This window comes from Cotesia glomerata, linkage group LG6, assembly GCF_020080835.1.
Source record: "Cotesia glomerata isolate CgM1 linkage group LG6, MPM_Cglom_v2.3, whole genome shotgun sequence".
In the NCBI taxonomy this organism is placed as follows: Eukaryota; Metazoa; Arthropoda; class Insecta; order Hymenoptera; family Braconidae; genus Cotesia; species Cotesia glomerata.
The window spans coordinates 14,915,727-14,943,415 of NC_058163.1; the positions used below are offsets into that span (position 1 = coordinate 14,915,727).

At 39.5% G+C, this 27,689-nt stretch overlaps 1 protein-coding gene and 1 long non-coding RNA gene across 3 annotated transcripts in view; both read left to right on the forward strand.

Moving 5' to 3' along the window:
• The window catches only part of LOC123268101 (neither inactivation nor afterpotential protein C-like), a 599,151-nt gene that overhangs the window by 255,718 nt on the left and 315,744 nt on the right, over positions 1 to 27,689 (forward strand). The gene's annotated exons all lie outside the window — the stretch shown is intronic.
• LOC123268136 overlaps positions 17,414 to 27,689 on the forward strand; it is a 15,244-nt gene continuing 4,968 nt past the window's right edge. Inside the window, exons 1-2 of the long non-coding RNA XR_006510167.1 lie at positions 17,414 to 17,497; positions 26,499 to 26,503. This is a non-coding gene — a long non-coding RNA (uncharacterized LOC123268136). The remainder of the gene's footprint in view (positions 17,498 to 26,498; positions 26,504 to 27,689) is intronic.

Below are 27,689 nucleotides of genomic sequence, written 5' to 3' on the forward strand. Positions count from 1 at the left end.
AGGATTAAGAATTTTGATAGAGCGTGAGGGTCCGGTGGACAGCGCGAGGTAAGGATAGTGTGGAGTGTGTGCGTGAGCTGCAGAGGCTTCTTGGCTTACGTTGCAGTCACTAGGCTATTGCTTCTGTAGCCAGGCGTTGTTGATAAGCCCTCGTACACTGTTGTCTTTGTACGAGGTGTCTTGTTGATAAGTCGGAGTCGCCGGTTTTAGCCCAAAATCCTCCGTTAGTTATAAGTTGTAGTAGTGACTTTCCGGGGGAAAGCGTGAAGTAAGTTTAGTTGTAAGTAAATTAGTTGTAAGTGAGCGGTGTACGTGCAAGGGCACGAGTTGTTATCATATTTTGTTGTTAAATAAATACCGGTCATTTTTGTTAAGCAAAAATTTATTTCTTTCAGACCACCTTCCTCCACTCTCTCTCCCTGTAGATTATAAGCTCAGCTCTGGTTTCCAGTTCCAGGAACCGAGATACAAAATCCTGGTGGCGCCCTTGTTAATTTAGAATCATTTTTGCTAGGTATTGTTTTTTTCTATTAAATTAATTAAGGGGCCAATGAGCGGAAGTAAAAAACACCCGTTACAGAGTCAACCTGTGACTTATTTTGATAATAATAATTACTATTTTATCCATTAGCCGGAATAAATCAGCTGTTAAACATCTTTTGACCCATCCGAGTTGATAATTTATTAATTTTACTAGTAATAATTAATATTTTATTAATGAACCGAAATAAATGGACCATCGATACTCTCTCGTTTACCTTGAGTTAACCTATGACCTATTTTGATAATAATAATTACTATTTTATCCACTAGCCGGAATAAATCAGCTGTTAAACATCTTTTGACCCGTCCGAGTTGATAATTTATTAATTTTACTATTAATAATTAATATTTCATTAATTAACCGAAATAAATGGGCCATCGATACTCTCTCGTTTCCCTTGAGTCAAACTGTGTCTTATTCTGATAACAATTATTATTATTTTATTAATTAACCAAAATAAATCAGCTGTTGACCATCACGTAACCGAACTGCGTTAATGTAATAATAATTGTTTAATTTCACCAATAATGATTGTGATTTGATGAATTAACTCAAAGAAATCGGACACTCAGTGCATTGTTCCTTACAATTAATTTTTAATTTAATATTATTTGTTTGTAACAGGGTAATTTACCCTGTGACGGTAAAACCGCACACGCGTGATAATTATTCGACGCAGCACTGGCGCGTCTCGGTCTTCGGGACCCGACTAGCATTAGGTGGGGGAAATTTTGGGTTTCTTGGTCAGTTGAGTAGTTGCAGAAATGAGAAGTAGTGCAGTGCTCAGTTCAATAACATCAGCAGCCAAAAAGTCCAAGAAGGAAGCCAGTTTTGAAATTAGAAAGCCAAAGAGCTTCCCCAGCACAAATTTAACCAGGTATTGAGACTTTCACATTTTTGATGAGCCAAGGGGGTCGTATACCCGGCTCATCAATTTTACTACTTCTCATTATTAAATCAAATTTTTGATAATTCAATTGTTCATAATATTTTGCCAAATAATACTTAAATAATTAATTAATTGTGATTAAATCTTATTCGTTAGCATTGTGAGCATTCTTCTTGGGGATCTTATACCCGAAGAATGTTCTAGACCTCTTGGGTTTGAAGTCGTGAGTAATTAATTTATTAATTTGGCCAGTTCATAATTATTAACATCTTAAGATTGGTTTAAATAAATTTACTTCATTAATAAAACATTAATTTAATTTCTGAATACCGAGAATAATTCCAATAGGCAGCTCACGATCGGGACAGTGCCGCTCGTATACCCGAGGTCAAGGCTTGCTACGCACTAACGAACATCGGCGTCCATTTTGAGCGCGAAAATTCCTGGCAATTATTTCACGTGATAATTTATTAGTAAGAACAATTGAATTATTATTATTTAATATTATTTATTACAAGAAAGTATTATTTATTTAATATAATTTATTGAGAATTGGCTACTGAACTTCGACGCAATTAAGATTGGATACCCGTGGATAATTTTTCGTGAATTTATGTTACGTTGAGATAAATTATTTTATTAATTATTTATAAATCGAAAAATTCCACAAGGTCATTTTATATATTGAACTATTGAAAATTAAAATTATTATTTTATTAGAATTATTTATAAAAATATTTAACGGCGTGGATTAAGTCCCAGAAAATAAGTCAGAATTTTATTAAGAAATATTCTTAAGAATTTATTTAAAATTTAAGAAATAAATTACGAGTTGAATTGAAATAAATTTATGCGTCGATATTGTTCCAAAAATTTTATTTAATGTTAAGTATTAAACTCGTGGATAATTTGGAATAAATTCAAGCATCGGTTTTCAGTATAGATTTTTTGAGAATTAAATTATTAGTTGTGAAAATGGTTTACGATTTATTTGCGAGCTAATGACTGAAAATTTTAATAAAAATTAATGTTGTAGTTTTTGGAGTTTAATTTTATGTCAAAAATAAAAGTTAAGTAGAGCCAGTGTGTGTGTGAAGACGCGTGGGTTATGTGTGTGTGAGTGTTAACAGCGTTCCTTCGCATACGATTAGTCTCTTTGCGGAGTGCTTCGCTGTTATCTAAGAAGTTCTGGTCAGCCGTTAGTTAGGCTGTTAATTTTAAGAAGTTCTGGCCAGCCGTTAGTTAGGCGGTTAGTTTTAAGAGGTCCTGATCAGCCGTTGGTTAGGCTGTTTATTTTAAGAAGTTCTGGTCAGCCGTTAGTTAGGCTATAGTCTTAAGTTGTTAATTGTAGTGTGAGTGCGTGAGTGATCACCATTTGTTATTTTATATGGTTAATAAATATCGATATATTGTTAAATAAAAATTTATTTCTTTCAGATCACCTTCCTCCATTCTCTCTCCCTGTAGATTATAAGCTCACCTCTAGTTTCCGGTTCCAGGAACTGAGATACAAAATCCTGGTGGCGCCCTTGTTAATTTAGAATCATTTTTGCTAGATATTGTTGTATTTCATTAAATGAATTAAGGGGCTAATGAACAGGCATAAGCAACCCGTTACATGTTATTCAAAAAATAAAATGACAATCCATTAGCGGCTTCCTAGTTCTACTGCTTAACCCTTGCTTCTAATTTTTTTCATCGGAAATCACCTTAATTCCTTCAGATAAAATAAATTTTTTTTTTCTCTTATTAACTCCCGCTAATTACTCTAGTAATTAAAAAGAAAAATTAAATTTAGTCACAATAGCCCAGAGCCTCTCACTGACCCTCGCTTCTGATTTTTCAATTCATAATTACATTCATTACTCTTATTAAAAATAAAAAATCAGCTACAGACGTCCAGAGCCTTTTAGTGTCCTTTGCTACTGATTTATGGATTAGAAATTATTATCATTATTCTAATAGAAATAAATATCAGTCACAGGCGCCCAGAGCTTCACACTAACCCTCATTACTGATTTTTTAATCAATAATCATTTTTATTATTCTAATGAAAAATAAAAAATCAGCTACAGATGTCCAGAGCCTCTAACTGATCCTTGCTACTGATTTTGATTAGAAATTATTTTTTTTGTTCTAATAAAAAATGAAAATTCAGTCGCAGCCGCCCAGGGCCTCTTACTGATCCCCGCTACTGATTTTTCAATGAATAATTACTCTAGTAATTAAAAGAAAAAAAATTAGGAAAACGGTTGACCCTGAAGGCCATCCCTGCAACTTCCCGCTAATTCCATACTTAGGCGCTTAAAATTGCACCAATGACGTTTTTGAGCTCTTAGAGCTCAAAAGTCTGATAGAGATTTGATAAGACACTATTTTTTGAATTTTTAATCCGTAATAACTTTTGAATGAATAAACCGATTTTCACGCAATTTGCAGCATTTGACGCAATTTTTTAAGCCTCACGAAGAATCTCAAATTTTGAATTAATCGCACTAGGAATTTCGGAGTTATTCCGAAAAAACACTTTTTTCGGTTTTCTTTCGTTCACGATATCTCTCGAACGAATCAACCAATTTTGACCGGACTGGTGGCGATCGACGTGTTTTTTTGAGGTTGAGAGCTGATTAGTTTTTGAAATTGAACCATAAAGCCGTTTGAAAGTTTTTCCAAAAAAACCACATTTGAAAAAAATTTTTTTTCAGTTTTTTGAAGATTTCTCAAAATCTATTAATCTGAATCGGTCAAAATAGTTTTCAAAATTTAAATTTGGTAAAGTTCTTTCGAATGGCACCATGAAATCGGTCAAGCTGTTCAAAAGTTATAAGCGGTTCACATACTTTCACACGCACACACACACACACACACACACACACACACACACACACACGCACACGCACACGCACACGCACACGCACACACACACACACGCACACGCACACGCACACGCACACGCACACGCACACGCACACGCACACGCACACGCACACGCACACGCACACGCACACGCACACGCACACGCACACGCACACGCACACGCACACGCACACGCACAAGCACACGCACACGCACACGCACACGCACACGCACACGCACACGCACACGCACACGCACTCGCACACGCACACATACACACACACACACACACACACACACACTCGGGGCAGAAGAGATACTGCTACCGGGCGCGTCTCCCCGAGCGGATGGGGGAACGCTCGCTGTCCTTGGATGATACTTAATCTCTTAGTTGATGAGGTACAGCGGGTAGGAGCCAAGCAAAATAACCAAACAAAATAAGCTCCCGTGGACAAAACTCCCCTTTAATGGGTTGGTCACACTAACTGACCTAGCAAGACGATTGGTTCCTGCTGTAACTCACTGGGAGTGTCCGGAACCTGTATCGTAGTTTCCGACGATGCAGGCCACGGCTGATGTGAGCTTGCTCTGCCGAGGTGAAAGTTGCAGCAGTGGATCAGGAGCCAGCCACTTCGGGCCTTGATCAGGAAGTATGCAGTGAGTGTTAGAGATCGGAATCTTCACCGCTCCGAGCGAGTCTAGTCCGTCCGTGTATTCCGGGACTGGCTAAGTGTCGGCTAGGCCTCAGGGAACTGGGGTAGGAGTACTATCTCCGAGGGTACACCCGTTCCTAGTTATGGCAACCCGCTCCACTCCGTACGATGCGCTGGTAAATCAAAAAAGTATGAGTACGTTACAGGAAACAAACATGAATAGAAACGGGCTTCATGCTCAACAAGCAGCGACTGAAGCAAGCGCTGACATGAAGAGAACGCAAGCGTTGGAGCGCCTTGAGAAGCTGACCATTGAGCTGCAAGAGTTTGTCCAAACTAAGGTCAATATCCACAAGGAGATAAAGACCAAGACAACCGGTGTAGTCAATGCTCTTGGAAGATTCAAGAAACTGGACGAAGAATGGTGCTCATCATTACACCGCACCCCTTATGCTACATCGGAGAGAAACAGTCAAGTGGTTGTTTAAGAAGCGATGGACACTGGAGCCGAAGGTGACGGAGAATCAGTCGCTGAAGAAGAAAGTGAAACTATCACAACGGCAGAGACTGAATCCTTTGACCAAGACGGCCGTATCCTGAGGAAGTTGAAAAGAAAAATTCGTTCTCCCGAAGGCGGAGCTTTTCATACTCCCAAGAAGCTGAAAGACGTTGGACCTGGTCATCCCATCAAGAAGCAGGAAGTGGTTAAGGATCTTCCACAAAACTCTTGTGAACAGAACAAGAAGCCAGGCTGGGAAAAGGTGCAGTCCAGAAAGGACAAGAAGAAGGAGCGCAAAAAACTGTCCCCAGAAAAACCTCTGGTGCCTCCACCGAAGCCGAACCAGAAGCCAAGAAGAACAGTAACGAGACCGGAGGCACTTATTATCCGTCCAGCGAACAAAGATAAGGATTCTGAAATACTTACACGGATCAAGGCGGACGTTCGCCCAGATCAGGTCCGCAACACAGTCGAGAAGATACGCAGGACCGCGACAGGGAACATTCTCATCACGCTGTCGAAAGGCAGTAGTGATAGAGGTAAAGACCTGCAGAAGACTATCGCGGGAATACTTAAGGAGGACGCAAATGTCATTAGTACAGGACCTGAAGAAGACCTGGAAATTCGCGATATTGACGATACTACAACTAAAGATGACATTCTAACAGCTTTACAAGAGGCAGCTGGAAACGATTGTGGTATAACAGTAGAGGCCATTAAAATTCGTAAGGTCTTACGTAGCAGAACACAAATTGCGTCGGTGACTCTGGCAGCAACGGTAGCGCAGAAAGTGGTAGGAGAACACGGTAAGATTAGGATCGGCTGGACCAATTGTCGTATTAGAACAGTACTAAGACCAGTCCGATGTTATAAATGCTGGCATTTTGGACACCGTGCGGTTCAGTGCACAAGTGAAGTCGACCGCTCCAAACTTTGCATTAAATGTGGAGAAGAGGGACACAAAATCGCCGAATGTAATAAGCCTGCTGAATGCGCACTGTGTGCGGATCAATCCGGTACAGAGAATAACGCCCATCATGCCGGCATAAGCAGATGCCCAGTATACCAAGAGGCACTCAAGAAGATAACTGATAAACGAAAATGAGAATACTGCAGCTAAACATCAACCACTGTGAAGTGGCACATGATTTGCTCATGCAGACAGTACGTGAACAGAAGCTTGACCTTGTGCTTATATCGGAACCGTATAAACACCTCGGCGGCCAACCATGGGAAACTGACTGCACCAAAAAAGCTGTCATATGGTCCTGTCGCAAGCTCCCCTTTCAGAGTGTCGTTAACAATGGCAGCGCCGGCTTTGTAGCAGCATCGGTAGATGGCATCCGCTTTTACAGCTGTTACGCACCATCTAGCATCACTATTGTTGAATTCATGGACTTTCTGGATCGACTGACGGAGGACGCGAAGCAATACTACCCAGTGGCAATAGCTGGAGACTTCAACGCCTGGGCAGTAGAATGGGGCAGCAAACACACCAACGCTTGAGGTAAAGAACTACTGGAAGCTTTTTCTACGTTAGATGTAGTATTGTTAAACAGCGGCGATGCGCCGACGTACACTAAAGGAGACGCAAGTTCTATTGTGGATCTTACTTTTGTCAGCAGCAGCCTCATCAGAGGAAACTACGACTGGAAGGTGATGGAGATCTACCCGGCCAGCGATCACAATGCGATTCTCTGGGAAGTATCAAAAGACCAGAATCCTAGAAGACTGGCTAAGAAACTTGACATCGTTGGGTGGAAGGTGAAATCCTTTGACCCAGGTGCTCTAGTAGCTGCCCTAAATAGTGAACCGCTTACTACTGGATCTGCAGAAGAAATGACCAAGGACTTGATGAAGAGAGTGACCCAGGCTTGCGACACCTGCATGCCCCGTAAACGGGGCATGAACCATAGACCTTCGGTGCACTGGTGGAACAAACACATCAGCTTCCTACGGAAAGAGTGTCTCAAGAAAAGAAGAATATCTCAGCGTGGTTATCGGCGGCCTGACTCAGCGGAACTAGTCGCAGAATACAAGAAAGCTCGTCGACATTTAAACAAAGCCATCAAGGATAGCAAGAAGAACTGCTGGAAAGAGCTAATCAACGAGGTGGACAAAGACTTGTGGGGTAGACCTTACAAGGTAGTCATGGCACACCTGAAATATCAGCCAATGCCGTCTCCTCCGTGTCCTCAACTCTTACAGAAGATCGTGACTGCGCTGTTTCCACGACAGCGCGTTTTCAACTATCTGTTGACACAGGACGAACTGAATGATATTCCACCTGTCACGAAAGAAGAACTGATGGAAGCTTGTAACCGCGTCGGGAATAATAAAGCACCGGGATTGGACGGAATCCCTAATATTGCCTTGAAAACATCTATTAAAGCAGCGCCAGCGTTATTCCTCGACGTCTACAACATCTGCTTGAAGGAAGGGATTTTTCCTCGGAAGTGGAAACAACAACGGCTGGTACTACTTCCTAAAGGGAAAAAGCCACCGGAAGAACCGTCATCTTATCGTCCACTCTGCATGCTGGATACAGCCGGTAAGATACTAGAACGTATAATCCACCAAAGGATAGAAGCAGTTGTCGATCCACTCTTGGCAGACAATCAGTACGGATTTCGGAAAGGACGATCAATCCTGGACGCGATCAACCTGGTTGTCGGTATAGCCAAAGACGCAATCGCCGGTACCAGATGGAAGGGGGGAACGAAGAAATATTGCCTGGTGGCAACTTTAGACATAAAAAATGCCTTTAACTCTGCCAACTGGGATTGCATCATGCAAGCCCTTCAAGAGATGAACGTATCAGGATACCTACGAAGGATAGTCGCTAGCTACTTCACAGATAGAGTCCTGAGATATGACACGAAGAATGGTCCAAAGGAGTATGATGTTACTGGAGGTGTACCGCAGGGTTCTGTTCTCGGTCCACTTCTCTGGAATGTCATGTACAACGGATTGCTGAGACTGAAACTACCAAGAAACGTCAAACTGGTAGCGTACGCGGACGACGTAGCCGTATTAATAGTCGCCAAGCATCTTGATGAGATAAAACATATGTTCGCTATCACCTTTGAGCGAATTAACCAGTGGATGGACACAGTAAATTTACAACTGGCTAAACAGAAAACCGAGGCTGTACTTATCACTAGCAGAAAAGTGGTGGAAACGATCAATCTAAACGTCGGAGACCAAGAAATCACATCCCAACCATTCATTCGATATCTGGGAGTGATGCTCGATGCCCGACTTAACTTTAAACAACAAGTTGAACACGTGACCACCAAAGCATCAGCAGTAGTAGCCAACCTAGTACGATTGATGCCCAACATCGGTGGCCCGAAGCAGACAAGGAGGTCATTGCTATCATCAGTAGTTACATCGGTCCTTACATATAGTATATCCATTTGGGCCGACGCACTTGAGATCCAAGAATCATGGAGGAAAGCATGTCCAGTTTACCGACTGAGCACGCTAAGAGTAGCCAGCGCCTTTCGAACAATATCAGAGGAAGCAGTGTGTGTCATTTCCGGAACTTTGCCGCTCAGAGTCCTAGCTGAGGAAAGACGTAACCTTTACCAACGAAAGAGGACAACCGCACAAAGTGCCGAGGAACTCAGAGCTAAAGAACGGCAGAACAGCATCGCGCGATGGCAATCGCAGTGGGACGCCGCGACAACAGGGAGATGGACACACCGTCTCATACCAAGGATTGACGTTTGGCTTAACCGGAATCACGGCGAGGCCAACCATATCTGACCCAGATGTTGTCAGGACACGGCTGTTTCCGGGAGTACCTTTATCGCTTTAAGCACGATGATTGCCCAGAGTGTCCGTCTTGCCCAAGAGTTGCTGAAAATGCGGAGCACGTTTTCTTTGAGTGCCCTCGTTTTAACCCACAGCGTGATGAGTTAGAGAAGATCCTGAACAAGAAAATCACACCAGAGTCAATAGTAGAAGAAATGCTGTCATCCGAAGCTGCCTGAAACGCCACAAGCACGTTTACCACTGAAGTGCTTACAGAGCTGCGTTCCATTGAAAGAAAAAGGGCAAATGACAGAGACTAGAAGGAAGGAAAAATAACACCTTAGCCACCAGAAGGAATAGCAGTAGCTAGATCCTCCCCTCACGAAGTAATGCCTGACGGCGGTTTCCATGAGGGATTAGAGGAAAGAAGAAAAGGGGTTTAGGGTTTAGTGGGTAGGGGCGTTAGCGTCGAGTTTTAGTATGACGCTGCGTCGAGTCGCCACATATCCAGGCCGAACAGCTATGCCTGGAATCCGTAAGAAGGATTCCCCCCCTAAGATAAAAAAAAAAAAAAAAAAAAAAAAAACACACACACACACACACACACACACACACACACAGACTAGTGATTAGCTATTTTACAGATAGAGTGCTGAAATACGATACAAAGAATGGTCTAAAAGAGTATGATATAACCGGTGGTGTGCCACAGGGCTCTGTTCTTGGTCCACTTCTGTGGAATATCATGTATGACGGGCTCCTGAGACTGAAGCTTCCAAGATGTGTCAAACTGGTAGCGTATGCGGATGATGTTGCCGCAGTGATCGTCGCCAAATACCTCGACGAGATTCAACATCTGTTTGACATCACTTTTGAGAAGTTCAACCAGTGGATGGATACAGTGAACCTACAACTGGCCAAGCAGAAGACCGAAGCAGTGCTTATTACCAGCCGAAAAGAAGTTGAAACAATTAAGATTAATGTCGGTGACCGAGAAATCACATCACAACCATTTATCCGTTATCTGGGAGTGATGCTGGATGCACGACTCAACTTCAAACAGCAGGTGGAACATGTCAGTGCCAAAGCGTCAGTAGTGAGGGCTAGTCTCGCACGGCTGATGCCTAACATCGGAGGCCCAATGCAGAGCAGGAGGCTACTATTGTCATCAGTAGTCACATCAGTGCTCACTTACGGAATATCCATTTGGGCTGATGCACTGGAAACCCAAGAATCATGGAGAAAAGCTGGACCAATATACCGACAGAGTGCCCTACGAGTAGCTAGTGCCTTCCGCACTCTATCAGAAGAAGCAGTGTGCGTCATTGCTGGAACCCTACCTCTTAGAGTTCTAGCAGAGGAAAGACGGGCCCTTTACCAACGAAAAAGGTCAACTGCACTGAGCCCGGAAGAACTTAGAATTGAAGAACGGCAAAAGAGCATAGGCCGATGGCAACTACAATGAGATGCTGCAGAGAAGGGTAGGTGGACGCACCGTCTCATACCTCGGGTCGACATTTGGCTTAACCGGAATCACGGTGAGGTCAATTACTATCTTACGCAGATGTTGTCGGGACATGGGTGTTTTCGAGAGTATCTACACCGCTTTAAGCACGATGACTCTTCGGAGTGCCCGTCCTGCCCAGGAGCTGCTGAAGACCCGGAGCACGTCTTCTTTGTATGTCCTCGTTTCGATCCACAGCGTGAAGAACTGGAGAGGATCCTGAACCAGAGAATGCAACCAGATTCACTAGTAGAAGCAATGTTGTCATCAGAAGCTGCCTGGAACGCTACCAACACGTTTGCAACAGAAGTCCTTAAAGACTTGCGTTCCACCGAAAGAAAAAGAGCAAATAGCAGAAGATAGAAGGAAGATAGTTAACACCTTAGCCACCAGAAGGAAGAGCAGTAGCTAGATCCTCCCTTCACGAAGTAATGCCTGACGGCGGTTTCCATGAGGGATTAGAGGAAAGAAGGAAAAGGGGTTTAGGGTTTAGTGGGTAGGGGCGTTAGTGTCGAGTTAGTATGACGCTGCGTCGAGTCGCCACATATCCAGGCCAAACAGCTATGCCTAGAATCCGTAAAAAGGATTCCCTCCCCTACAAAAAAAAAAAAAAAAAAAAAAAAAACACACACACACACACACACACACACACATACATACATACAGACACCGTGACAACCTCACGAGGATAGTCTGAAAAGCTTCCTATCACCTTCAAACGTCGAGATCTAATGAAAACTCGATTTTTGCAAAACGGGGTGAAAACAATAACTTCCCGACTTTTGAAAATCTTCGATTTTTTAGCGGGAAGTTAAAAATAAAATTTAGTCACAGTAGCCCAGAACCTCTCACTATCCTTTACAACTGATTTTTTTATCAATTATTATTTTCATTAGTTTAATTAAAAATAAAAAATCAGCTACAGACGTCTAGAGCCTCTTATTGACCCTTGCTACTGATTTTTTAATTAGAAATTATTCTTATTATTCTAATAATAAATAAAATTCAATCACAGGCGCCCAGAGCCTCTTACTATTCCTTGCAGCTGATTTTTTAATTAATAATTATTTTTATTATTTTAATTAAAAATAAAAAATCAACTACAGACATCCAGAGCGTCTTGGTGACCGTCGCTACTGATTTTTTTATTAAATCCCCAGTAGAAATAATCAAGTTTTCACTCGATTCTAACCAGTAATTGGCCAGTAACTGGCAAGTCTAGTTGAACTGGCCAGTTACTTGACGAAAACTTAATTTTATTTCTACTAGGAATATTATTCGTATTATTCTTATAACAAATAAAAATTCAGTCACCGCCACCCAGGGGCTCTTACTGACTCTAGCTAGTGATTTTTCAATGAAAAATTACTTTAGTAATTGAAAAAAAAAAATAAAATTCAGTCACAGGCGCCCAGAGCCTCTTACTATTCCTTGCAGATGATTTTTTAATTAATAATTATTTTTATTATTTTAATGAAAAATAAAAAATCACCTACAGACGTCCATAGCCTCTCACTGACCCTTGCTACTGATTTTGTGATTAAAAATTATTCTTATTATTCTGATAAACATAGAAATTTAGTCACAGCTGCCCAGGGCCTCTTACTGACCCCCGCTACTGATTTTTCAATAAATAATTACTCCAGTAATTAAAAAAAAAAATAAAACTCAGTCACATCTACCCAGAGCCTCTTACTGTCCCTTCCAACTGATTTTTTAAATAATAATTATTTTCAATATTCCAATTAAAAATAAAAAATCAGCTACAGACGTCCAGATCCTCTTACTGACCCGCACTACTGATTTTTTAATGAATAATTACTCTAATAATTAAAAAAAAAAAAATTTCTGGAACTGTGGCCCAGTTTCTCTGCCTGAGCCTTGCTACTGATTTTTTAAAATAAAAATCTTACTAATAATTCCCAACAATATCTACTGTTTTCCCCGTTTTATTTGACAAAATTTTGTGCCTGAAACAAATTAATAATAACATCCTTACTTACATTCATAGGCGCATTGTTACTGACACACTAACGCTTGCCTACATCAGTGTACAGTCTCACACATTATCTAGCATCACGTACGTTCGCCGTCTACGGTCGGTCCATCTTTACTCTCGGTCTACTGCGTGTGAAGTCAGCAGCATCTCTAGCGTTACCTACGTATACTACGTTTACTACGTATACTACGTTACCTTCGTTACCTAGCGTCACTCTTGCCTTACCTACTGCCTTCTCACTCAATTTTTATTCTTCTGCAGCGCGCTTGTGATTGGTTACTTTCATTGATTATTAATTAATCATCTATACGTCCGATTAAAAATTGCTGAGGACTTTTCGTCTCAGAATAATTTTTTCTTTCGATCCCTACAAGGAAGTGCGTGACTTCTGGGATACCCTGTATAAGACCAAAGGTGCGCCTTTGACCACTCGGTCTATGTCACCGGTTAAAAAAGCAAGTTATTGAAGGAGTAGAATTTTTATCAAGAAAAACAAATTTCCGTTTAATCATCCATTTTATAATCTACCATCTTCATTTTCCTATTTTTTATCCTTATGCCGAAGTTGAGAAGTAGTTTATAAATTGTATGAACATCGTTTCAAATCGTTAGATTTCAAATAATTATAGTTTAACGGTAAACTCTCTTCAATATCGAGTGTCTTTTGCCATGCGTCTTTTATCTAGGACTGTAAGGACCTGGGGTAAACTCCCTTATTATCTAACTGATTTGAATCAGCTATCAGATTTTTAACTTCTCGCTAAGAGAATTGATAATTTTCAAAAATCAGGAAATTATTGGTTTCACCCTGTTTTTCGAAAATCGAGTTTTCATCAGATCTCGACGTTTCAAAATCCTAGGAAGCTTGTGTGTGTGTGTGTGTGTGTTTTTAAGAGAAACGGAAAAAATTTCCAAAAGACACCGCTATCATTAAAAGAGGATAGTTGTAATATGGGATTTTTACCTACTGAGAAAACTCCTCCCTTTTTTTTCTTAGATGGTACGGAGACGACTGGATTTAAACCGCGTAAGCATCACTTCAATCCAGTCCGTGTTGCGTCTCACGACGTCTTTTTCTCGTTACTGATCCCATTCTGCAGTTTTTTCTTTTAAAAGGCGCTGCGCGTAGGCTGCGACAACTGACCAGTTATCTTCTTTTTTGAGCATGCAGGTTACCAAGCTCTCCGGGGAGAGCGTAGTGCCAATACTTTCTTCGGTGCTGCTTTTGTAGTTCTTCCACAGTTACACTCGAAGAACGTGCGTTCGGCGTCGTCAATTTGGTCCGGGCAGTATTTGCACGTCAGTGTTCGGTGCAGCCCAATCTTGAAGAGGTAGACGTGAAACTGTCCGTATCTCGTCAATAGCTGGATGAGGAAGAAGTCCGTGTCTCGTGCTTCCGAGAAAGTCAGTTGTTGATATTTGGGATCAGACACGCCGTCCATATGCTCGTCTCTCCGAATGTCCATCGGTCGAGCTGCTTTTGCCGCGTTTCCGCCTTTATCCTCGTTCTTGCCTCCTTCATGTTTTCGTCACTTGTTTTATCTTCATAGAGTTTTGCTCTCTCGAACGCTAGTAGGTCGATGGGCGCGGCTCCCGTTTTGACGTGTCAGAATGACCATCTCGGTTTTGTGCTTGGCGAGATTTAGGTGGTGTTTATCAAGCCAAGTTTCAATGGCGTCAATGGTTTCCCGAACCAGTAGTTTAGCCTCTTCTACGCTGTCTACTGTTATCGTGGCCGCAACTTCGTCTGAAAAGCCCGTTAGCTCTATTTGCTTTGGCAACGAGATTTAAAGAAGCTCGTCATAGTCCACGTTCCATAGGTTGGGCCCCATTATTAAGCCTTGCGTCACGCCACTCATTATGGCTAGCCTCGTCTATCTTGCAGAAAGTTGCCCGATGGTGCCTCGTGGTGTAAGTTTTGTTAAATTCACGCGTTTGATCTTCAGGCTATTGGTGAAGTCACGTTTAAGTGCTTCACGGACGTCACCCTCTGTAGAGACTCCATCCAGGTCGAGGATCTCGATCGTTGTTATTGGTGTGAGCGTCTTGACCGTACCAATATTAGCAGTGACTGACTTTACCGCGTCGGGAAAAACACTGCTGTTTTTGGTCTTTTGATCCATTTCAAGTAGAACGCCTTCTAGCTTCGACCGTTCAATATACTTTATGTCTACGCCAGTCTCGACAGGGTTTACCTTTGCCTCGATTACCTTCAGAAGATCTGCATAAGTTGGGCCTCTTACTGGTTGGACAAGAACAGCTTTAGTTCTTGTCTTCTTTCTCCTCCTCGGTTTATCAGAGCCACGCTTATTTGACTGGTTTTGGGCTTTAGTAGATTGAGCCGCTGGCTCCTTTTCTGTTTTCTTCTTCTTCTTTGGCCTAGTATCTTTGCTCCAGGTGTCGTCCCGGGCTGTCTTTTTCTGTGCTGGCTTATCGTTTGCTGAAGAAGGGCTAGGCGTGGACAGCTGTCTCTTTCTGTTGTCCTTTGTTTGGTTAGAGTCATCAAAAGTGGCTGTGGTTTTTTGGTCAAACCTGGAATTGTTTGGGTCGCTGACGATGACATGCCTGGTGATTTGTCAGCCAGTATATATGCCGTAGTAATGGACGTAACCAATTTTCTGATTTCATGATGGAGATTCTTCTTGTGTTGTATGAAGTCCGCTTACTCTTCGGTTTTATTACCGAGCCACTTCATTGGCGATTGCTGGCTGGCGACGGTCAGCAGAGAGTTAATCCTTCCTCGATAAGCATATGTAGTGACAGGAGCAGTAGATCCTCCACTTTTTGGAGGAACGTTTATTGACTGTCCGTCTACTTCCATCTGGGCTGTCTTTTTACTCTCTGTAGCATTACTAGACAGCAGAGCTATGGGGGCCACCCCGCTGTCCAAACGGTCGCTTGATGACAACGAGTTCAGGCCCGTTTGCACGCCTTCCCTCGCCGACACTGAGGTATCCCTCCCCGGTGCGGTAAACAATGATTGAAATTGTTGTGACATTTCCATATCGTTGTTTGCTAGGTTTTTGTCCACCCCGAGTATTCTGTTTCCTCGGTACTCGACATATCTGCCGGGCAGATATGACGGGAATTCCGTTACTTGCTGCCTGGGAAAGCGCCTGATGCGGGACCCAGCAAACCCGATACAAGGTGTGTGTGTGTGTGTGTGTGTGTGTGTGTCTGTGATTTAGGCTGTAAAAAAAATCGACTATTTTTTTTTTTTATAAAAATATACTGGAAATCTTGTTCAGAATACTGAAAAAATACGCCAGTTCAACGAACAGCTCTCAATTTTAATATTAAGATGTCCCACATCACGTTTTTCCATTTCCCATTGAAATAACATGGGAAAATCTGATTCTTCAAGTTTGGAATTTTGTAGCTCTGCAATGAATTATTGAACTGGTAAAACATGACATGTCCTTACAGAAAATTGAATGCTCTACAAAAAAAGTCTCTTATCAATTTTTGATTGATGCACTCCTTCAAAAGTTATTCAAGGTCAAAGTTGAAACTATTATAAATTGTAAGGAATTTTCATTTTTTTGGAGCATCTATCATACTTATTACAATATTTTCGCATAAATTTGCTTTTTTAAGACTTATTTGGGTTTCACAAATTTTTTGAAGTATTTAAAGGGTGGATCTATTAGAAAACTTGTTTTTAGATGCTTACCATTAAAAATCAGCATTCTAAAGAATGTTTTTTGTTATTTCCAACCTCTTCTTTTAACTTCAAGGAGTATTCATTTATCTGTGTTAATTAGACTGGGCCAAAAAAATCAACTATTTTTCACTTCTTGCCAAGAAAATCGAAGATTTTCAAAAATCGGCAAGTTATTGTTTTCACCCCGTTTTACGAAAATCGAGTTTTCATTGAATCTCGACGTTTTGAGGTCCTAGAAAGCTTCCCTGACTATTCCTGCGATGGTGTCTGTATGTCTGTATGTATGTATTGAAACACTAAATTTTTGTTTGATTTAAAAATTCAATTATTTAGGCCATTAGACCTCGCGGATGAGAAAATAATGGCCTAAACTTCTAAAGAGTGGGATTCGCTGCTCTGGGATATTCCGCTCCCGTGAACCAATGAATGTCTTTGTCTTTGAATTATTTCATTAATTTAGAAAGAAGTTCTCACGCGTGCTAGTTAACTTGCCTTAGTTACTTACAAATTTTAACTGCAACGGACCTCTTGTCCTTGATTGACCCTTTAGGCTGGTTGTAGATGAAATATAACGATTCGTAATAGGTAGATGGTAATATTTTAGCAATGACTCGTAATTGGGACAAAGATTATTACAAACTTAACTCTGTTACACCAACTTAACACTTTAAATATAAACTTGTGGTATTTCGGTAACGCAATTTAACAAAATACTTGTAGGGATAGAATAATTAAGCTTAATATTATAAATAATTGAATATTAATAATAAATGTGGTGAATAGTCACCTAATGCAAAATATTAAGATTAATAGCATTATATAAAATATTATTATAATGAATAATGAACTTTTAATCGTATTTTAGTGAGTTTTGGTGAGTAGTCACCTAATAGTGGTAATAGTGGTATGTAAAATTGACTAAGAAATATCTAACGTGGTGGTTGACACCGGGGGATGGATCAAAGTGTCAATCACCGCTCAAAGTTTGAGGTTCGTAACCGCTCCCCCCCCTCCTCGTGTCGTCCTGTGACGTCACGGGGGCTACGCATTAATTTAGCGAGTGTCGGTAACGAAAATTTCGGGTGGTAGTTCGCCAGGCTGATAAAATCAGGACATTTTGTAGTGTCTCAGTATGTGTGTGTGTGTGTGTGTGTGTGTGTGTGTGTGTGTGTGTGTGTGTGTGTGTGTGTGTGTGTGTGTGTGTCGATGTATGTAAACCTCTCATAATTTTTGAACCGCTTGACCGATTTGATCGCGGTTGGTGCCATTCGAAAGGGCTTGACCAAACTTAGATTTTCAGTATACTTTGGAACGATTCAGACCAGTAGATTTTAAGAAATCACAAAAAAACTACAAAAAAAAAATTTTTTTCAAATGGAGTTTTTTTTGGATTAACTTTTAAACGGCTTTACCGATCAATTTCAAAAACTAATCAGCTCTTAACATAAAAAAACTACGTCGATCGCTGCCAGTCTAGTCAAAATCGGTTGATTCGTTCGTAAGTTATCGTTGACGAAAGAAAACCGAAAAAAGGGTTTTTTCGGAATTACTCTGGAATTTTTCGCTGTATCAATTTAAACTTGATAAAACTGGCTCTCCATGAAACTTGAAAAATTGCGCCGGATGCCACCAACCGCGTGAAAATCAGTTCATTCATTCAAAAGTTATTGCGATTTGAAAATTCAAAAATTCAAACAATGATAATTGCTATTGAAATATTTTTTAGATATTTTCATGAGTAGTTCGCAACCTAATTATAATATGTCTTAATAATTAAAAATAAAAATATTAATAATCAAATAATTTATTAATTTGCTTATGACAATATTAATAATAATAATTTCAAGTAAAATTTCTCTTGTAGCCATTTTCGTTAGTATTTTAAAAATTATTAATCAAATATTCAATTAGATCGCTAATAAAAATAAAAATACTCATGATTCTAATCAAAATTTCTTCTTATTAATTTTATAACTATTTTATTATTTAATAATCAAATAATTAATAAGTTTACTAATAAGAACGATAATAATAATATTTGCAATTAAAATTGCTTTTTTAGCAATTTTTGTAAGTAGTTTGCAAATTAATAATAATTAAAATGTCAATAAATAAAATTAATAATAATGTTGCGAGTGAAGTTGCTTTTCTAGCAATTTTTATAAGTAGTTGGCGGACAAATAATAATTAATGTGTTATTGTTCGGTGAACAAGGCCCAGTAGCGATTAACTCGCTCCTGGGGGACTCCCAAATTCAAGAGACGCACCTGTCCACCGCTAGTTCCCGCAAAATCGAACCGCCAATGGAAAATCAGCCTCTCGATCACGCCATGGATCGACCGCTTTATTGGCTGATCGCATCCGCTAGACATGCGCAATAGCCTTCTTCCCCAAGTCAACGAGGAAGAAGACGAACTATTATTATTATCTTTCGCTTCCACGCTTTTAGTTGCAACAAGTCGCCATTAATTCTGCTTTGCTTTCGCTTATTGTCACAGTGTTTACACGCCGTGGCATTTCCCGCCGGGCTTGAGCACACTGGTGGGAGGCTCCGCCAGATGGCGGCACCTCCCGAGCTGATAATAAAAAGTTTATTAGAAATAAGATTTAGTTTTAAGTAACACCGTTTATAAATAAATAATTTATTTTTGTTAATATTTTCTGATTCATTAATAATTTATTTTATGTGTTACTTCCCGGATTACTTCCCTGTCATCCGTCCTTTATTTTAGCAGGATCTTTCGGAATATTACATAGATTTAATGACTTATTGTTTCTTACTCTGTGTTTTACCCTAATTTTATTTTAATTGTACTGCAACCTGCGCTTTTCATCCGCATTAACTCGAATCGTTGATTGATCGTCCGGCGCGGCCCCTGGAATTATTATTATTTTTGATAATTTTTCATAAAAATTACCTGCCGTCCAAATGTGGACTAACCCAGCCTGAGGGTTTTCCGGGTTAATTTATTATATATTTGAAAGGGCAAGCGTAAAATACCCTACCCAGCCGATATCTCCGCCATCGGTCGAATTTAGTTAAATTTTGGGGAAAAGTATTGTTTCATGGCGCCCAACATGGGGCCAGGGCGCTATTAATCGATTATTTACGTATTTTTCGATACCCGGGCGGTAATTGCGGGGAGCGATTTTATTGAAATTGATCGCGAATGTTATTTTGAGCGTTCTGTACAGATTGCTACGGGAAAGTAAAGTTAGAGAAGGAGAGAGAGCGTCGAGCGTTTGGCCAACAAAAGAAATTCCGAAGCCGTGACATCATTCGGTTTACTTGTCACTGCATCGTGCTATCGGCGATTCTCTTTTCTATGCTTCTTACTCAGATTTTGAGCGTTACGAGTATTATTTTTATTTGAGAATGAAGTTTAATCCCTTGGATTAAAAATTTAAAAATTATTTGTTTGATTTCGGCCTTTAGCAAATTAATAATTATTGACACAAAGGGAAATCATTAAATTAATCATTTGAGTCGAATAGACTCGCAAAATTAGAATAATTATTATACATCTTGGGATCGAGTTCTAAATCACAGAGCAAATTTATCGATTCGTATCTAGTACAAGCGATTGATATTTTCAACGTAAAGATTCTAGCGAGCACTGTCTGCTTGTCGACGTAAAGTTTTGGTCGATGACGTCACGCGAGACCGACTAGCTTGCCGTTCTCGGGTAGTCTCTCATTCTACCGTTTGCACCGCGGTCCTAGCGGATTGTCATTATTATTGGCGTCACTGAAAATAATCTTTGTATTTATTTTAATCTGAAAATACTTTTCAAATGATGAATTGTCGTTTGAAATGATTATTTTATTTCGGATTCGATAATTGGATTTAAGTAAATCATCATCGCGATTTATTTATGTTTTTACGCGTAGTAAACGCTTCAAGTAATAAGTGATTTTATTAATACTACGTTTTGAATTTATTTGATTATTATCGTTATTATTTTTCTTTATTTACAAATCAGTTTTCTTTATTATTATTCATCATCGGTTGACTCGAGTTCATTGGAATTTTCTTTATTATTTGTCACCGTTTGACTGTTATTAATTTTTGTATTAAATTGATATTTTGAAAATAAGCGGTCCCCTGACTGGTTTTAATTGTAAATAATAAACGATTTGAAAGCAAAGTTAGTTAGGTTCCGCGAAATTGGCGAGTTGAAAGAGTGGAACAGCATTCAACGTTCGATTTCCGGTAGCGAGATTTCATATTTAGATGAATCGATAGATTCTAGTCTCTAAACCGATCGAAGCATTGTACAGACTGACCCAGTACATAATTCCTCGCCAGCGATGGACCAAACTTGGTTTATGACTGGCCTTGAATTGCCACTAAGTCAGTAGAGACTTTTTCTTTTAGTCCATCGGCTGAAGAGGGAAGCCCGTGTACATTTTATGTCCATGGAAAATTCCAACGAATCCTTACGTATTTTGGGTCGGGGATTACGAATATCGTATTTAATTTTATGGAAAATGGTGCAAACAATTGTTATTAACAATTTAATTGTTTAAACCGGTATAACTTAAAAACGGCTGATTTGACGGGGAAGTTTATTTGAAAAAAAGTGCTTAAAATAAAAAAACCAATAAAAAATGTTCTTATTGATTTTTTGATAAAGTGAATATTTTCGAAGATATCGCAAAAAACGATGAATAGCGGTAGGACCTCTCTGTCGCGCGCACGCATCCCGTGGACTCAATCGGCAAACGACGAGTAAAAATAAAATACAAAGACGAAAAAAAATTAGAAGCTCGGTGTAGATAAGAGATTAAGAAAAGAAACTTATGAGAGTCATAAAGAAGACTCTACAGAAGATATCTAGACCCATTATCAATCGATCCACCCCATAGACACAGAGAAACAGCCCCATAAGTGGCTATTTTTAGCTAATTTTAGCGGAATTTAAGCTTTAAAAATTCATTTCTCAGTGTCCACGACAGATTAAGAGAAAAAAACTTATGGGAATCATAAAGTACATCTTAGAGAAACTTTTCAGGCCCATTGTCGATCGATAAACCCCATAGACACCGAGTAGCAGCCCTATAAGTGGCTATTTTCAGCTAATTTCAGCGAAATTCCAACTTTAAAAATTTATTTCTCTGTGTCCAAGGGAGATTAAGAGAAAAAAACTTATGGGAATCATAGAGTGGACCTTCCGAAAGATTTTAAGGCCAATAATGGATCGATCAACCCCATAGACACCGAGTAACAGCCCCATAAAATACGTTCTTTGACTTATTTGTCAAGAATTTAAGTTAAAAAAAATTCAATCCTCGGTGTCCATCAAGGATTAAACAATAAAACTCATAGGAATCTTCCAGGACACTACACAAAAGATTCCCAGACCCATAATCGATAGATTAATCCCATAGACACCGAGTAACAGCCCCATAAAAGGGGGTTTTTCAATTAAATTGACGTATTTTCGACTTTAGAAAAATCAGTCCTCGATGTCCATCGGAGATTAAGGAATTAAACTCATGGGAATCTTTCAGGACACTACACAGAAGATTCTCAGACCCATAATTGATAGATTAACCCCATAGACACCGAGTAACAGCCCCATAAAAGAGGGTTTTTCAATCAAATTGACGGATTTTCGACTTTAGAAAAATCAGTCCTCGGTGTCCATCGAAGATTAAGGAATCAAACTCATGGGAATTTACCAGAACACTATACAGAAGATTTCCAGACCCATAATTAAAAGATTAACCCCATGGACACCGAGTAACAGCCCCATAAAAGGGGGTTTTTTAATTAAATTGACGGATTTTCGACTTTAGAAAATTCAATCCTCGGTGTCCAGCTGAGATTAAGGAATAAAACTCATGGGAATTCACCAGAACACTATACAGAAGATTTTCAGACCTATAATCGATCGATCAACCCCATAGACACCGAGTTACAGCCCTATAAAAGTCGTTTTTTGAGTAAATTGACAAAAAATTGACTGTTAAAAATTTATTTCTCAGTATCCACGGGAGATTAAGGAAGAACACTCATGGAAATAATAGAGTACACCTTAAAGAAGATTTTCAGGCCCATTATCGATCGATAAACCCCATAGACACCAAGTAGCAGCCCAATAAAATTTGTTTCTTGAGTAAATTGACAAAAAATTGACTGTTAGAAATTTATTTCTCGGTGTCCACGGAAGATTAAGGGAGAACACTCATTGGAATAATAAAACACACCCTAGAGAAGATTTTCAGACCTATAATCGGTCGATCAACCCCATAGACACCGAGTAACAGCTCCATAAAAGTCGTTTTTTAAGTAAATTGAAAGAAAATTGACAGTTAAAAATTTATTCCTAGGTGTACAAAAATTATTATTACAATAATAATAATAATAATAATAATAATAATAATAATAATAATAATAATAATAATAATATTAATAATAATATTTATAATTATAATTTCAGAAAAAAAAAAATTACTCAGAATAAAAATAATTTTCATAAAAAATTTCTTCAACAAAATAAAAATAGTAATTATTGTAATTATACACAATTATATACAATAGTAATTATTGTAATCGAAATACTGTAATTCACGAGTATTCTTTATTCACTAAGCGACCCACCCTCTTATCAACATCTAAATATTTTTCAGTGAGACGCTGAGCTAGTCCGGAGGTCTGTTTACGTGACAGGTAAATAACCAGGTGTAGGCTCACACGTAACAGAAAAATTGGCGCCCAACGTGGTTGTCGCCCAGCTAAGTGAATTGAGTGAAGTAAATTGTACGGAAAATTTAGTGGTGAGTACCCAGAAATCGGAAAAACTGAGAACTCTAGGAAATACCCGGGTATAAAAGTAAGAATTATTGAAAAAAATTAAAAGTGAAATTGAAAAAAGTGAATTGAAATGAAGAGGATAATTGAAATTGAAAAGTGAATTGAAAAAAAAAGATAATTGAAAATGAAAAAGTGAATTGAAATAAAGAAGATAATTGAAAATAGGAAAAGTGAATTGAAAAAAAGAAGATAATTGAAATTGAAAGAAGTGAATTGAAATAAAGAAGATAATTGAAATTGAAAAGTGAATTAAAAAAAAGAAGATAATTGAAAATGAAAAAGTGAATTGAAATAAAGAAGATAATTAAAATTGAAACTGTGAATTGAAAAAAAAAAGAATAATTGAAATAGGAAAAGTGAATTGAAACAAGAAAAATAAGTGAAATAGAAAATGTAATCCAGAAAAAGAAGAATAAATGAAAATAGGAAAAGTGAATTGAAACAAGAAAAATAAGTGAAATAGAAAAAGTAATCCAGAAAAAGAAGAATAATTGAAAATAGTAAAAGTGAATTGAGATAAGAAAAATAAGTGAAATAGAAAAAGGAATCAAGAAAAAGAAGAATAATTGACATAGAAAAAGTGATATAATAAGGAAAGTATTGAAATAGGAAATTGATTGAAATAGGAAGAATTGAAGTAAAGTGTAATTAAGAAACAAGGTAACTGGAATAAGAAAAGTAATCAAAACGTGTCCCCGAAGAAATAAGGGATCTAGTGAAACAAGAAAATAAATTGAAAAAGAGAGAGAGAGAAGTCAAACAAGTGTCTCCAGAAAAGAAAGAAATAAAGAAATAGAAGCAGCTACAACAGAGAAGAGGAACACAAGCCACGCAGAGGATAAATTAACGGCCAGTAACAAAAGAATGCGTCATCAGCAGCACTCCGAGGAAATAGGAAGGCCGACCAATCATTTTAGAGGGCACAGGGAAACAGTAAATGCCGGTTACAATTCAATTGAGCATCTTGGCACTGAGGTAAGTCGCGAAAATTGATCATATAAAAAAATTCGGTGACGAGGATCGGCAGGCGTGGTTCGACGGGTGGCGCGATAACGAATCATACGACTCCACCCGTAGTTCGGAAAGTTCTAACATTGCTATCGACGATCTTTCATTTGACGCACTAATAAACGAACGGACGTTAGAGGACGTTTTGGGAAACGGTGCGCGGGACAGCAAACCAGAAGAAGAATTACCAAGAGGAACGGCGGTAACCATGGTGGAAACGGAAGAAGCCCGGTTGAAGCGCATAATATCGCTTATGAGACACATTCCGGTATTTTCGGGAGAGGGTGATGTTGAACCGTTTATCGAGGCTATCGAAAACTGTACTCCTAAGCTAAAAGACGGGGATGAAGGAACGTTTATTTTTGAGTTAGCATCCAGACTTTCAGGCGTTGCAGTAGGCAGCATGAGGACAGTCATGAAAACAGCTGAGACAATTGACACAGTCATAGAAAAATTACGACAAAACTTTGGGCGTACAGAGGACTTTTTCGCAATATTAAATCGGCTAACAAAAGTACTGCAGGAAGAGAAGGAGAGCGTAGCGAAATTCGGGGCACGGTTAGAATGTATGAGAAGTCAAGCAGATAACAAAATTGACAGGAGCGCACTCCCAGAGGACTAAAAACAATATCGGAAGAATGATCTAAATGCAGCGGCCCTGGAAACATTCGTTGTAGGACTTACACCGCAGTTATCATTTGCAGTCTCCACCCAGAAACTCAGGAACCTCGCGGATGCGTTGAAAATAGCACTGGAAGCCGAGATCCAGGGTGAGAAAACAGATGCAATGAGCAGACTAAGAGAGGACAGAGTTCGCCGCAAAGAAAGAGTGCACGCTAGAATCAGATTGGCAACATACGGGGAAGAATAACAGGTCGAGGAGTCAATAAAGAAGCCCAGCAAAGAGGCAACCAGGGATGAACCATTGGTATTTACCGTTACGAATGATGCAACCAACATTGACCAAGGTGGGCCAAAATGCTATAGATGCGGAGAGGTAGGACATTTCATACGTAATTGTCCACTTCAAAACGAAAGACGATAGCAGGCACGGTGAGGATCATTCAATCCTCGAGGAAGTGGACAGCTGTATAGGAACAGCAGCCGCGACAACGCAGGTAATCTCGACGACAGAGGATTATACGGTAATAATTATTACGTCAATAATAATCAAATCGGTCGAGGATACTAAGGTAACTCAGGGTAAGTAAGGTAACTAAAGGGGACAAGGAAGAGGTAACAACTATCAGAACAGAAGAAATCAATGGCAGCAACAGCCAGCAGACAACCGAAGAGATGGATCAATGGGCCCGCAGTATCAACAAAAACGATGGCAACAGGATCAACAATCATCCCAAAATCAATGGCAACAACAATCGTGGCAACAAAAAAAGTGACTACCTCAGAATCTGTGGCAGCGACAACCGCAACAAGGACGGTATCAACAGAATCAAGGCTGACAAGAAACAGTGTACAACACAGGCCATTTAAACTAGAGAAGGCCGGGGCAGCAATATCCCCTGCTGAAACGGCCGACACGAAAATCTTGGAAAACAGCGAACGCAAGGTAAGAGAGAAAAATATCAAATTATACGGAAAAATACATACAAAAATAAAATTTCATGCTGAAAAAGTCAACGGCGGAAGGGCAACATTTTTAATAGACACTGGGGCAGAAATAAATCTTGTAAAGGACAGCACGCTGGGAGCAAACGTAAAAATTAATCGATCAAAAAGAACGAGACTTCAAGGGATCACATCAGAAGCAGTAATAAGTTTAGGTCAAGTACAATTAGAAATCGAAGGTCGAACAACCACCTTCGATGTCGTAGGGGATGAATCAATTTAACAGAAGATGGAATCCTGGGATTACCTTTCCTGGGAGAGCAAGGAGTGAAGATAGACTTCAAAAACAACGTTAACTCTTGGTGGTAAAAACTTTAAATTCCAGGAAGAGATCATCATAATACCCAAAAGATGCGTGCATCTGGTACATGTTAAGGTGATCAATGCTGAAAAAGAGAGGTATATTCCGCGATGTTACATAGCACCCGGTGTCTATTTAGGAGACGAAGTCGTGGCCGTCAACAACGGAAAAGCATGCATGTATGCTTACAACACAACAGATGAAGAACACATATTCACAGTGCCGTACCTGGAGATCGAAAAATTTGAAGAAAAATTAAATGAAGCTACAATATATAGTGTTTGTGAGGTGAGCGCGGAAAGGGAGACGAGACAAAAACGAGCAGACAAGATACTTGAGATTATTCCAACAGAACACCTGGAGGAAGAATAATTAGAAATGGTACGTCAAAATATCTGGTATGAGCCTAACATATATATACTGCTCGGGGAGAAACTTCAAGCAGCGAAAGTATCACCTCACAAAATTCGGATGACTGACGATATTCTAATAAATATTAAACAATATTGAATGCCGCATAATTTAAAAGGTGAATTAAAAACGCTAATACAAGGCATGCTGGACGCTGACATAATCGAACCTTCCGATTCACCATACAGTTCACCGGTATGGATCGTGCACAAGAAACCGAAACCCGACGGATCAAAGAATTAGAGGCTGGTGATTGATTTTCGGAAATTAAATGATAAAACAATTCCGAATTTATATCCACTACCTGATATTCGAGATATACTTGATCAACTTGGCGGCGCTACGTACTTTTCTGTCTTTGACCTTGATTCAGGATTTCATCAGATTCCATTGGCAGAGGAAGATAAACATAAAACAGCATTCTCGGTTCCAATGAGCCACTATCATTATAAAAGAATGGCGATGGGACTCAAAGGAGCTCCACCGACGTTTCAGGGCACCATGGAGTGTGTGTTATCAGGTCTACAGAGAGAAATATTATTCGTGTACATGAACGATGGAGTAATATATGGAAGATCGCTGGAGGAACACTGCCAAAAATACGAAAAATTTGCTGACAGGTTAAAGAAAGTAGGAATGAAATTAAAACCATCAAAGTGTGAATTTCTGCGTCGAGAAGTTACATATCTGGGTCACGTCATCAGTGCAGATGGAGTTAGACCGAACCCAATAAAAGTGGAAGCTGCAGAGAGATTCAAAAGACCAACAAACGAAAAGAAAGTGCGAGAATTCCTGGGATTAGCCGGCTATTACAGAAGATTCATCAAGAATTTCGCAGGAAAGGCCAAACCATTAACAGATTTGCTGAAAAAGGACACTCCTTTTGTATAGACGGAGGCTCAGGAAAATGCATTCAAAATATTGAAAAAGGAGTTATGCGAAGGAGTCACGTTACAATATCCGAATTTCGAAAAACCGTTCATAGTCACAACAGATGCGTCAGAATATGCAGTAGGAGCGATATTAAGTCAAGGTAAGCTTGGAGAAGATAAAGCGATGTTACGCTTCAAGCGACAGCTAATGTCAGCAGCCTGTGGAGCGAAACTATTCTCATAATGTGACAGAAGAAGGAACTACTCGCAATAATGTACGGTAT